The following is an 11,693-nucleotide window of genomic DNA, read 5'->3' as shown; positions in this document are numbered from 1 at the left end:
ACACACACACACACACACACACACACACACACACACACACACACACACACACCAATAACCATTAAAGATGAGATCATGAATTAGGTAAATTTGGGAGGGGAGGGCACACAGGAGGAGTTGGAGGGGGGAGGGGCTAGTGTGTTGTAGATGCTCCCCAAAAATAAGAAAAATTGAGGGAGGCACGTGCCTCTAGCCTCTACTTGTGTGTGTATATACATGAACACACATACAACATAAATACATGTACACACACAGCATTAAAAAATTGTCACATATTAACAAAAATATGTCAACAAGGTCAGTATCTGAGCGACCGCTCTCTTTAGTTTTTGGATGGCTGTCTCCCTTCCCTGCTTCCCCATGGTCTTCCATTTGTGTGCAAAGAGGCCCTGTGCCTCACTCTGAATGGCCACAGCTTGGCCTCACACTTTTCCTCAGCTGGCTGGCTCAAATGGCTTATCTGAAAGGCAGAATGCAACTTTTGAGAAGAGGAAACCTCCCTGGGCACACATTCCTATTTTAAGAAGTGCTGACCCTGAGGGAATTTGAATTTCTGCCACGTGGCTTCTTTACAGGTTTTAATGTGTGGGTTTGTCTTATTTAACCCTTTTCTTCAAAATTCATTGCCTTTTTTTTTTTTTTTTTTAAGAGACAGGGTCCTCTGTCCTGGCTGTCCTGGAACTTTTGCAGACTAGGCTGGCCTCAATCTCAGAGATCTGCCTGCCTCCATCTCTCAAGTGCTGGGATTAAAGGCGTGTACCACCACACCCTGAGTCAATATAAAATTTTAAGTGTATTTATGTGAAAGTTTTATAAATAGATCTGTTCTAAAATATTTATACATTTGGCTGAGATTTTGCTCATAGGGACCTCATTATCAACGTGACTGATTTTTCAGTCACCCCCAGATAAACCTCTCAAGTCTATGTAGGTGCTCTTAGAGGAGAGAAGACCCGCCCTGAACATGGGAAGCACCATTTCATTGGCTGAATAAAAAGGAAGGAAAGGAGAAGCCAAGATGAGCTCTAACATTCATCTCTCAAACTTTGTGTGTGTGTGCTCATGTGTGCCATGGCCCATGTGTGGAGGTCAGAGGACACCTTGCAGGAGTTGGGTAGCTCTTGGGGATTGAACTCAGTCTGTTAGGGTTGGCAGCAAGCATCTTTGTCCTCTGGGTCATCTTGCCAGTCCATCATTCATGTCCCGTCACATATTAAGCTGCTCTGTGCTCTAACCACAGTGTCCTCTCTGCAAAGACAAGCTGTATCCTTTGACTGTAAGCCAAAACAAACCCTTGTTTTCTTAAAGTGATTTTTCTCAAGTGTTTTGTCAGAGCAATGCTCTAATGCAGGGATTTGGTTAACTCAAGGTGAAATCACTAAGAGTAAGGCTTAGTAATGACAGTTCTTCGCAGAGAAGGTTTGGATTCCCATTGCTGGAAGCAAACCTTGAAAAGTCTCACCCTCCGTTTTGCTGTGTGTCTCTGATTTTCTCTCTGCAGTGCTATTCAGTGCCCCTTCCTGACTTTATAGACATGGTGAATATGTCATGTGCTGTGTCCATCACTTCAGGAAGCCATTTGGCTTTTCAAACAGCGTCGCTATACAATGTTCCTTCCAAACTCACTCTGTTCATACTCAGTTTGGTTTTGTTCTCTCATTGGTTTGAATGTTCCATCTCAGACAAGAGATGAAATTTCCATTTTTCTCCAGGCTCTTTAGGGAAGCAAATGAAATCTGCCCTATTGAAGAGAAACCGTAATTCCTTTTGCATGAAAAATAAAAGCCAGACTGAGGAAATGCCATAATGACCAAGATAATGATTTATATTATCTTTCAAGTCAGTTCTAAAGGGAAATTAACCCTTACCACGGTAGAGCTGGTGATAAAGGACTGACCGATTAAATGCTTTCTGAGGATTCATTCTTCTACAGCCAGGATAACAATGATGATGACGGTGGTGGTGTGTCAAAGGAGTCAAAGGTCTGGAGAGATATCTCAGTAAGCAAAATATCTTGACACAAGCCTATTGTCCTGAGTTTTAACTCCCCCACAATCCACTGTGGGAAGAAGTAACGGACTCCTGAAAGTCATCCTCTGACCTCTGAACGTGTGCCACGGCACATCACCTCCACGCCTGCCTTTACATACAAGAACTGTAACTGAAGTATTTAGAAGGAATCAGACGTTTGCACAGGTTTCAGCCCGTGAGAGGATAGCTGTGTTAACTACCTTCTTGCTGCTGTGACAAGATACCAGACAAGAAGCGATTTAAAGAAAAGGGTTATTCCGGCTAGCCGTTGGGCAGGCTATCCTCTCATGACGATGGGGAAGGCACAGTGGCTGGAGAGGAGGCCAGCTAGTCACACTGCATCAGCAGCCAGGAAGCAGAGGGGATGGATGCCTTTTCTTCAGTCCAGGATCTCGGCCTACTGAATGGTGCCTCCCATTGTTAGGGTGGGTCTTCCCAGCTCAGCTAATCTAATATAGATAAGCTCCCACAGGTGTGCTCGGAGGCTTGCCTCCTCTGCCCTCTCCGTATGACAATCAGTGTCAACCATCAAAACAGCTGTTTTAAGAGAGCTACAGCCGAGAGACCATGCCTTGGAAGGCTGACAGGGTCCCAGTGTGATTATAGTGACAACTCTATCACCAAGCACCAGGTGCTTTGTTTATGCTGCTCTCCGCATGCAGGGTTGTGTGTGTGTGTGTGTGTGTGTGTGTGTGTGTCGGGGGGTGGGGGGCGGCACAGGAACTTTACATGACTCTTCCAAAGTCACCCCACATAAGCAAGGGAGAGAAGGGTATCAATATGTACAGCCGCTAGACTGTCAGACCCAATTCACCCAACACGTATCAATTTAAAGCCATAAAATCTGGATAGGAGAAGAGTTTGCCAAAATGACAGGCTGGGTTTTTTAATCTTCTATATCGTATTTCCTGGCTCGACTCCTCCAAGAACTGTCCCTGTTCTGAGCTTCCGTGTACTAGAAGGAAATCCACCTTCCGGAATGAATGAGGCCTTCACCGAGGGTGCCTCTCCAAACGGCATTAAAGGTTATTTACGTAAAAGCTCATTGTACTGTGTTTTGGCATGCAAAAATTCCTCTCTCCCCAAGATACAGAAACATCCTCCAGTGATAGATGAAAACAGTAGAAGGTGCAGGCAGGTTGGGCTTTCAAACACCCTTCCCCAGCGTCTTAGGTTCAGAAAATAACGGTCTGATTTTATGTTCCTCTGAGTGCCACCTTCTGTTGGCTTCTGGGTGAGTCTCAGTGATCCTTGCTTCCATAGCTGCCAAGGACAATCACCTCAGCGTGGGGGTGGGGCAGGCCCTCCCAGTCTGAGGAGTGAGGGCGAGGAAGAGCAAGCGATCTGTCTCAGGATGAGAAACTCCCCGTCAGGCAGAACCCACACGGGGTTCACAGAAGCTCCTTCCAGACCCAGGGGCCCACAGGTTGTCAAGGCCTCTTTTCAACCCCCCACCTTCAGCAAATCCTCTAGGGCACCAAGTGCAGCGGGACCCTGTTCTTACCAACCACCCGGTGTCACTCAGCGGTTCTCAGGAGTGAGGGCCGCACTGTTTAATTCCACTACTGGCCTCATCGGGGACAGCTTTGCTTGATCATCACCGAAGAGAACATGTAGGTCTCTCCATCACAAACACACGCACACTCTCCAGAGCACAAATAAACAACCATGGGCACTGGTAAATGTGTTTGCATTATTTAACCAAGCCAGATGAAGCGTGTGAACGGCATATAAAGTACGGGAGAGTAACTTGCCTGTAATCTGTCTTGTACAATACAGCCATTGCCACTCAATCCACTCACTCCATCCAGACCCTGGAAATGTTCTATTTTTAGATGGGCTTTGTACACTATACTATTGACAAAGAGCACTGTTAAATCCTTTGAATGGCAGCCAAAAAGTTGGGTGAGAACCTAGAAGCCTGCCTCCCAGATCAGCATGCTAATCAAGCCAGGGCAATCTCTAAAGATACTGTCCTTTTGTCTTTGCAGAAATATTCAGTAGAGGTGGAAAGGACTGGGGGTGGGGGCTGGGGGCCTTATCTACAGCTGTTTTACTCCTTCTCCTAGATAACAAGTCATTTGCCAACTCTTTGGCGACTTAAGCTGCTCTCTGTCAAAGTCACTTTCGGCAAAGATTTGACTGTTTATTTACAAGGGAGGCGGCGTGACAGCAGCAGGTGCGTCATGGAAAGCTCAGACGTGGTAGCTACAAAGCTGCTGGGGCCAGGTCACATGATTGCTTGCCTGCCGTCCTGGCCTGTCCACCCGGACAAGCATATACCAGCCACGTGGCCACACAGGAAGGATAGAGAAGAAAATCCTAGGCAAGCTGTCATGAGGAGGCAGGTGGGGAATGAGGCAATAGAAGGAGAAGGACTTTAACCCAGGGGGAGATGGACGGCATTCGATGCTGACATTTCTGAACCGGCTAAGAATTCTGCTTTTCCTGAGCTTGAGTGAGGCTGGGAGTGGTGGACACTGCTAGGCTGATTCTGGACAAAGTCTGTAAAAATTATTTTCATCAGATGAGCACACATCTTTGCCTGATGTTTTGCTTCCACATAAACTGCTCATTTTTCAAATATCTTCATTTTTTTTAGTACATTTTACTTATTTATGTGTGTGTGAGTGTATATGTGTGTGAAAGTATATGTGTGTGAGCGAGCACGGTAGATGGGTGGAGGTCAGAGCAGCTTGCGGGAGTCGCTTCTCTCTTTCCACATGTGGGGTCCAGGTATTGAACTCAGATCGTCAAACTTTTGCCCTCTTGCATGTGATGTCACTGGTGTACTGGGCTGGATGCTTTGACACCTCCCCCGTGGCATACAGTTCGTCTCTTCTGCCTGTTCCTTATGGTGAGTTTTTCTCTGCCACCGAACCTGGGGCAGCTGGTGAAGGCAGAGCCAGGCTGCTGCCAGGCCCTGACTCCTGGTCAGCCTCCTGCACCCACACCTGTATGTTCTCACGCACTACCTAAGGGACAAAGGAGAGAGTTTTGAGCACTTTGGTTCTTTTGCAGCCTCTGGATTTCAGCCATTTTATTATTTTTCTTTACTTAAGACAGAACAACAAACACAGAGACAAATTCTCAATTAGGTCAGGCTGGCTCAGATTTACCATATAGCTAAGGATGACCTTGACTGCACCATCCTCCTGCCTCCACCTCTCAAGGTTGGAACTGCAAGCATAAGGGGGTTTGTGTGGTGCTCACGATAGGGACAGGATCAGGCAAGCTCCCTACCACTCCAGCTGTTTCTTCACCGTTTGTAGTGTCACAGAGGGCTCTCATGGGAAAGTCACGTGCTCAGGGGACAAGTAACAAGGACAACAGAAGCGACTTACCATTAAGTCCCTGTGTGTCCGGCTCTGTTTTTAGACACTTCCTACCGCAGCCGTGTGTACCTTTGCCGATGGCCCGCACAGCGAGGCGTCCTCGTCACCTTGTGGGAAAGTGCTGAAACGCACAGAAGGGCACACTAGCAGAGCTAGTAACCAGTCAGTGACAAACTGGAGATCCAGGTCTGCGTTTGCTGAGCTCTCTCCGCTATACCAGGCGACACCATCTGCAAACGCGAACCTACGCACTGTGTATCACAGGACAACTGGCTTTGCTTAGATGAAACGGAATTCCATATTGCTGAGAGTTATTTCAGCACACTCAATATGTTTATTTGTTTAAAAAAAATAGTATTTGAAAATGTTTGAATTTTCACTAGTAATACTAGGCTTGGCAGCTGCAACATTTAAAAAAAAACTTTTTATTGATTCTTTGTGAATTTCACATTATGCACCCCAATCAGACTTCTCTCCCCTCCCTTTGTATCCCTTCTCTGTCCTTGCAACCTTCCTCCAAAAAGAAAACAAAAAAGAAAAATAAATTTGGAAAGAAAGAAGGAAAAGCCATCTTGCCGCGGAAGCTGTGATATGCCACAGTGTGTCCCACAGAACACCCTTTTGTCCACACTTCTTTGCTTGCGAATGTTGATTGTAATGAGTCATCGGTCTGTATGAGGCCTCTGGCTTCTGCTACACCATCAATACTGGACCCTCACTGGGACACCTCTTGGGTATCTGGTTGTTGCCCTGTGTCATGGAGATCCTGTGGCTTTGGATCAGCAGGACCCCCCCCCCCACTTCACTTGCTTCAGCAGTTCATAGACGGGGTAGATGTTGGAGTAGGCGAACACAAAACCCTGGATCTGGAGTGGTAGCTGAGTTGGTCAGCCTGCCAGCTTTCTGCACCCACACCACCAGGGCAAGCCCTCCAGCCTGCCCAGCTAGCTCACACAAGCACTGCAGCCAGCAAGAGTCCAGCCTGCTCACCTACTCTCTTGGCCTTGGGGCCAGCTTTTTCACTTGCCGCAAGCAGTGAGGGACTGAGAGGGAGGCATCACCACAGATGAGGGACAGGGACAACTCTTGTTGACTCATGCCAGAAGGGCTGGCTTGCGTGCCGCAACTTTTAATTCCTCAATATTTTCTAACTATTCCATTTGTTCTGATCTTCCCCGTGGATGGTTGCGCTGACTAGGGTCTATAGGAGAAGCACGCGGAGACAGTCTAGCTTGCTTTATAGGTGTAGGAGAAGATGAGAAAAGAGTGTTGTTCCTGACTTTGAGCAGCTACCCCGTACTGCTTCGCCTTCCAACAGGAAGTTGCAGGCCTGTGTGCACGTTTGACTGACAGCAATCACTGGACAATATCTGGCGAGGGCTGGTGCCAAGTAGGAAAGAGGCGGAAGCGCATGAGGAAACGCAAGGCAAACAGAAAGTTCTGGGAATTTCACACACCCTATAAAATTGCTTCCACAAGTGTTTATCTGCTCAGTGGAGTAGATTGCTTCTCCTGTGTGTCCATCTGTCCTGTCAGTGCACACCACGGATAAGAGCAATGAGCAAAGAATACCTGTGGCTCCTAACACAGACCTAGGACACTCTTGGCAGCAGTTGGGGCAGGAGGTAGCTACATGTGTCACTGCTTGGCTTCTTTTTAACATTAATTCAGTACTGTGTGTGTGAGAGAGAAAGAGTATGTTGCGCGCACATGCATGCAACATGGCAGCATGGGTAGAGGTCAGAAGACAACTTGCACAGTTTTCTCCTTCTACCATGTTGTTCCCGGGGAGTGAACTTGAGGAGTCAAGCTTGATGGCAAGTGCCTTTAGCTAGGTGCCATCTGGCTCTCCCATACGTGGATTTCATCTGAATTTTTTTCATCAGGCTGCATTTAGGTTTTGCATTTATGTTGCATTATGTATTGAAAAGGAATGGACATGGTGCTTCCCTCCTATACTCATATGGCTATCAGCATTACATCTTGTTTAATTTTATTATGATCAGCGGAGTTGCTCTTTGCATTGGAATTTGCTTTATATTTTTAAAGCTGCAGCAGCTGCCGTTGGTGGCATCCTGACGACCATGGCTCTGAGTCTCCCCCCCGCCCCCCCGTTGTGTACACTTTACTATTCAGAGAGCTATTCCCAAAAGGAGAAGGAAAAGAGGTGCTCAGCTTTCCCACGCACACGTTTTCTCTGCTCTCTCCATGCCTCTGGAAGAAGGCACCTGAAAAGCAATTTCAAGTTCTAATCAATGCGGCTTTTCATAAACAAGGGTTTCCTTTATCCACAGAAAAATTGCTGCAGTAGTTTACAGTGAGACCAGAAGGCTGGGTCAGTGCCCTTCCACTGTCTACGTATTTACCGTCAAATTTTTAATATTTTATTATGAGAAGCTGGAACTGAGTAAACAGGCAATGAACATTCTATTTTATAGGGTTGAGTCTAAAAACTTTAAATATTCATATTATGTTTAGATAAATGCTAAGGAGGGGTTGCATGAAGGATTTCTGGTTGCATTCACTCCGAAGGAATGCACCTGTACGCACAGCCCTTAATTGGACACAACCAGAGTTAGCACTTTTTGAGGTCAGCAAATTGGGAGATGCATCTTCATTTGATCTAGTGAGAAGCCAGAGCTGTGGCCTAAAGTTCTGCCCAAACAAGGAGGAAACACCTGCTGTTTCTATCTCGGTTTAAATGTCTCCACGCGGCATAGTGGGCAAAATTCAGAAACAATACTTTATGCGTTTCTTATGCAGGCACGGAAAGATTGTTACTGTGCTGGCAGCGGGCTCCGTCCAAAAGCGTGCCATGTGTACACAGCTTAACTCTTTAAGAAGCCCACCTCTCCGGAAGAAAAGAAGGGACGCAGCATGGATGCCTACAGGCCAGCCAGGATCACAGAGCCAGCCAGGGGGTCTGTGATACAGCGTACTGCCAGGCTGTGCTGCCATGCTGGCGGATCACTTGTTAGCCCCCCCCCCCCCAACCCCAGCCTCCGTCCCTAAGTCATAAGCTAGCAAGCCTTTCCTTCAGTCAGGACACCGTTTGAGGTGAGTGTGGAAGGGGTAGGGAGGCTTGTCATAAGGCAATAGAGACAGTTTGATTGACGGAAAACTGTGTGGTTCATCTAGAAAAAAAATTACACTGTGGGGCTGGGATGATGGCTCAGTGGTTAAGAGCCCTGGCTGCTCACCCAGAGGTCCTGGGTTCGGGTTCCAGCATTTACATGGTGGCTCATAACCACCTGTGTCTCTAGTTCGAGGAGATCTGACACCCTTTACTGGTCTCCTTGGACACCAGGCAGGAATGTGGCACTCATGCAGGAAATAAAAATAACTTTGTTTTAAAATGACATTGTTTCTAGGTGTTTTTATTGCGAGTAAAAATGGAACAGTTTAGCAACAGGTTTAGTAACAGTTTTTATGTAAATGAAGAGATGTTGGTGACAGTTCAGCAAGATAGAAGATAAAATACAAAGAGGAGCAACACAGCTTGTGTGTGTTGGTTTCCCCCATGTTCAAGCACATGTACTCATGGGCACATACATGTTCATGCACACACACAGGCACACATGTATGCATGCACACACACATGCCCATGCCCACGCACACATGCCCATGTACATACACCCACACATACACACATATGTACCCATGCAAACACACACACATAGGTACATGCATGCCTGTACACACACACACACGCGCGCGCGCGCACACTCACATTGTGATACACACATACACAAGATTCCCCAGCAGAGAAGGTGTCTTTCTTATAATTCACAAAGACGCTCTCAGGCTCAGAACCTGTGAGAAACTCCTCCGCTGACTGTCAACTGGTTCAAACCTGACAGGGCGCTCTCCTTTGGTTACTTCTGTTGAGATCTTTTACCCTCTCTCTGCAAGGAGGTCTTTGGAGGGTCCTCAACACCTTGGGCTGGCTGCTGGGCAGTTCCTATGCCTTGGTTAGCCTATCACCTCGCGTCCATTCTTCTAGCCCCCAGCCTTACTTTCATCTCCTGAAAATGACACTGACATGAAACTGGATGGAGGGGTGGGGAAAAATATGTCACCAACTCCATCACGATTTTGCCCTCTAAGCAAACATTTGTTCTGTAACCTTATCTAGAAATAAACATTTTAAATGTAGTAGGATACCTCTTTTTGTACCAAATAAATAATGAGGAGCTGAAGTTGCCATGAGGAATCCGGGAAGCCGTTTCCTGTTGTCCCTCGAACTGAATGTTCCCTAGCTTCTTAGAGAACCTCTCTTCTGATTTGACTTACAAATGGAGGAGCCCCAGGAATTGCTCATTTGTTTCTCTTCGCTATCTAATGGCTCACTCCAGTCCTACTGCTCATTCATTGCTCATGTACGCCAACACCTCCAACATCCCTGACTGGAAGGTTTGCAGGCACAGTACTCGCCCTACAGGCCCAACCTGCGGTTTACCTGCCATGATTTCCATCGCTTAGGGCCAACTCAAAATCACGGGCAAAACTAGTCAGAAAGTTTCAGATATAGACACTTCGTGTTTCAAACCATGTGCCACTCTGATGGCACACCTCCTCTCCCTCTTCTCCTTTGCTGCTATCTACTTAGAACAAATATCTCCTCTCCATGTTTTTATACTTTTCGGTTGAACTCATGCCCAGCAAGTTTCAGTCTGTGGGAATCTTGTGTGGATTATGATGAGGATATATCTTTCCAAAGATGTTTTCATACACTCTTATCAGATAAATGTGGGTTATCGTCACCTTCTTTTGATGTTGATTTTCAGGGAAATTTTCCTGAACCATTCAGTCGGTGTAAATTCAAACTCGAATCTATATGAGTACCACCATGACCCTTCCAGAGATTACTTATCAATTTCCAGAATCCTAGATTTATTTGGGGTTTGGGGAAGGAAACCATCAGTGGTCTGGCTCTATGCCTACATACATTCCGCTCTTCTGCATTCGTGTGGCTTTCAAGGACATTAAGAGCAGAAAATTCCCTTGAATATCAGTCAGTCCATGCCTAATGTGTCCGTCAGTTTCCATTATCACACCTAAGACAATCACCTTCCAACAAGGAAAAAGTTATTCTAGTTCACACGGTAGCAGGTATCATTTGGCCTCCATGTTTTAGTCCTGAGGCAAAGCTACAGCCCTCATCTGGAAGGGTAGCAGGGCCAACCTCTCTGCTCAAAGTGAGAGAGCAGAGAGAGACGGAGGTCATTGCTGAGGTCCCACCTTTTCCTTCAAAATTTTGCTTTCCCTAAAGCGATTTGAAGACCGCAGGTTAGACTCACATGTCAAACATCCATAATTTCCTCGTTAGATTATGCCAGACTCCTTCTAGACCCCTGAAGACTCTCTTTTAACACGTGGGCTTCAGGAGCCTTTCATGAGCCAAACTAACACCCAAATATTTGAGTCTCCTGGCTCTTGTAATTTGCCACATTGGGGGCTTATTTGCCTTTGCTGTAGTCTCTGTCACATATCCTCCCCACCCTACCCTGCTCCCCGTGCTCACTTCCCACCAGGAGACTCTGCAAGCTGTCTTTACACTGTCCTCGGAAATCCACACTTCTCCATCAGCCTCCTGGGTACTGGCACCTAAATTCTTTCCTTCCTTTCGAAAGCAGCCTTGCCCAGGACTCCTGCCCTTTCCCTCTATTCCCCTACCTGCTTCAGCTTTCCAAACATTGTTCTACCATACCACAAGGGAGTGCCCAACAGTGGCCTTCTAGCTCATGGCTTTATCAATGATTGCTTACTTTGAGCTTCATCCTATGCTGTCTCTAGTGTGACTTTTTCTACAATGTAAATCTGAGTACATTAGCCTCTTTATGAAGCCTCTAAACTAAGAACCATTTTATCAATAAAAAAAAAAAGTGAGCAGAATATATCATTGTAAAAAGTCAATAGCGGGGCTGAAGAGCAGCTAAGAGCACTTGCTGCTCTTGCAGAGGACCCAGGTTTGGTTCCCAGCACCCACAGTGGGCAGCTCACAACGGCCTGTGATTCCATCTCCAGGGCATCAGATTCGCTGTGGCCTCCATGGGCACCTGCACACACATAGTGCACATAAGCTCATACAGGCACACATGTTCACATAAGTTAAAGAGATAAAGTTTAAAAACTATATCTAGCTTGAGGGGGGCACTCCTTTAATCAGCACCTGGAGGCAGAGGCAAGTGGATCTCTGAGCTTGAGGCCAGCCTGGTCTCCGGGACTACACAGAGAAACCCTGTCTTGAAAACCAAACCAAACCAAACCAAAAAGATACACACACACACACACACACACACACACACACACACACACACACACACA

Source organism: Psammomys obesus, unplaced genomic scaffold, assembly GCF_907164565.1.
Source record: "Psammomys obesus unplaced genomic scaffold, mPsaObe1.curated_primary_1811, whole genome shotgun sequence".
In the NCBI taxonomy this organism is placed as follows: Eukaryota; Metazoa; Chordata; class Mammalia; order Rodentia; family Muridae; genus Psammomys; species Psammomys obesus.
The sequence above is the reverse complement of the archived record's forward strand: the minus strand, read 5'-3'. Positions refer to the sequence as shown.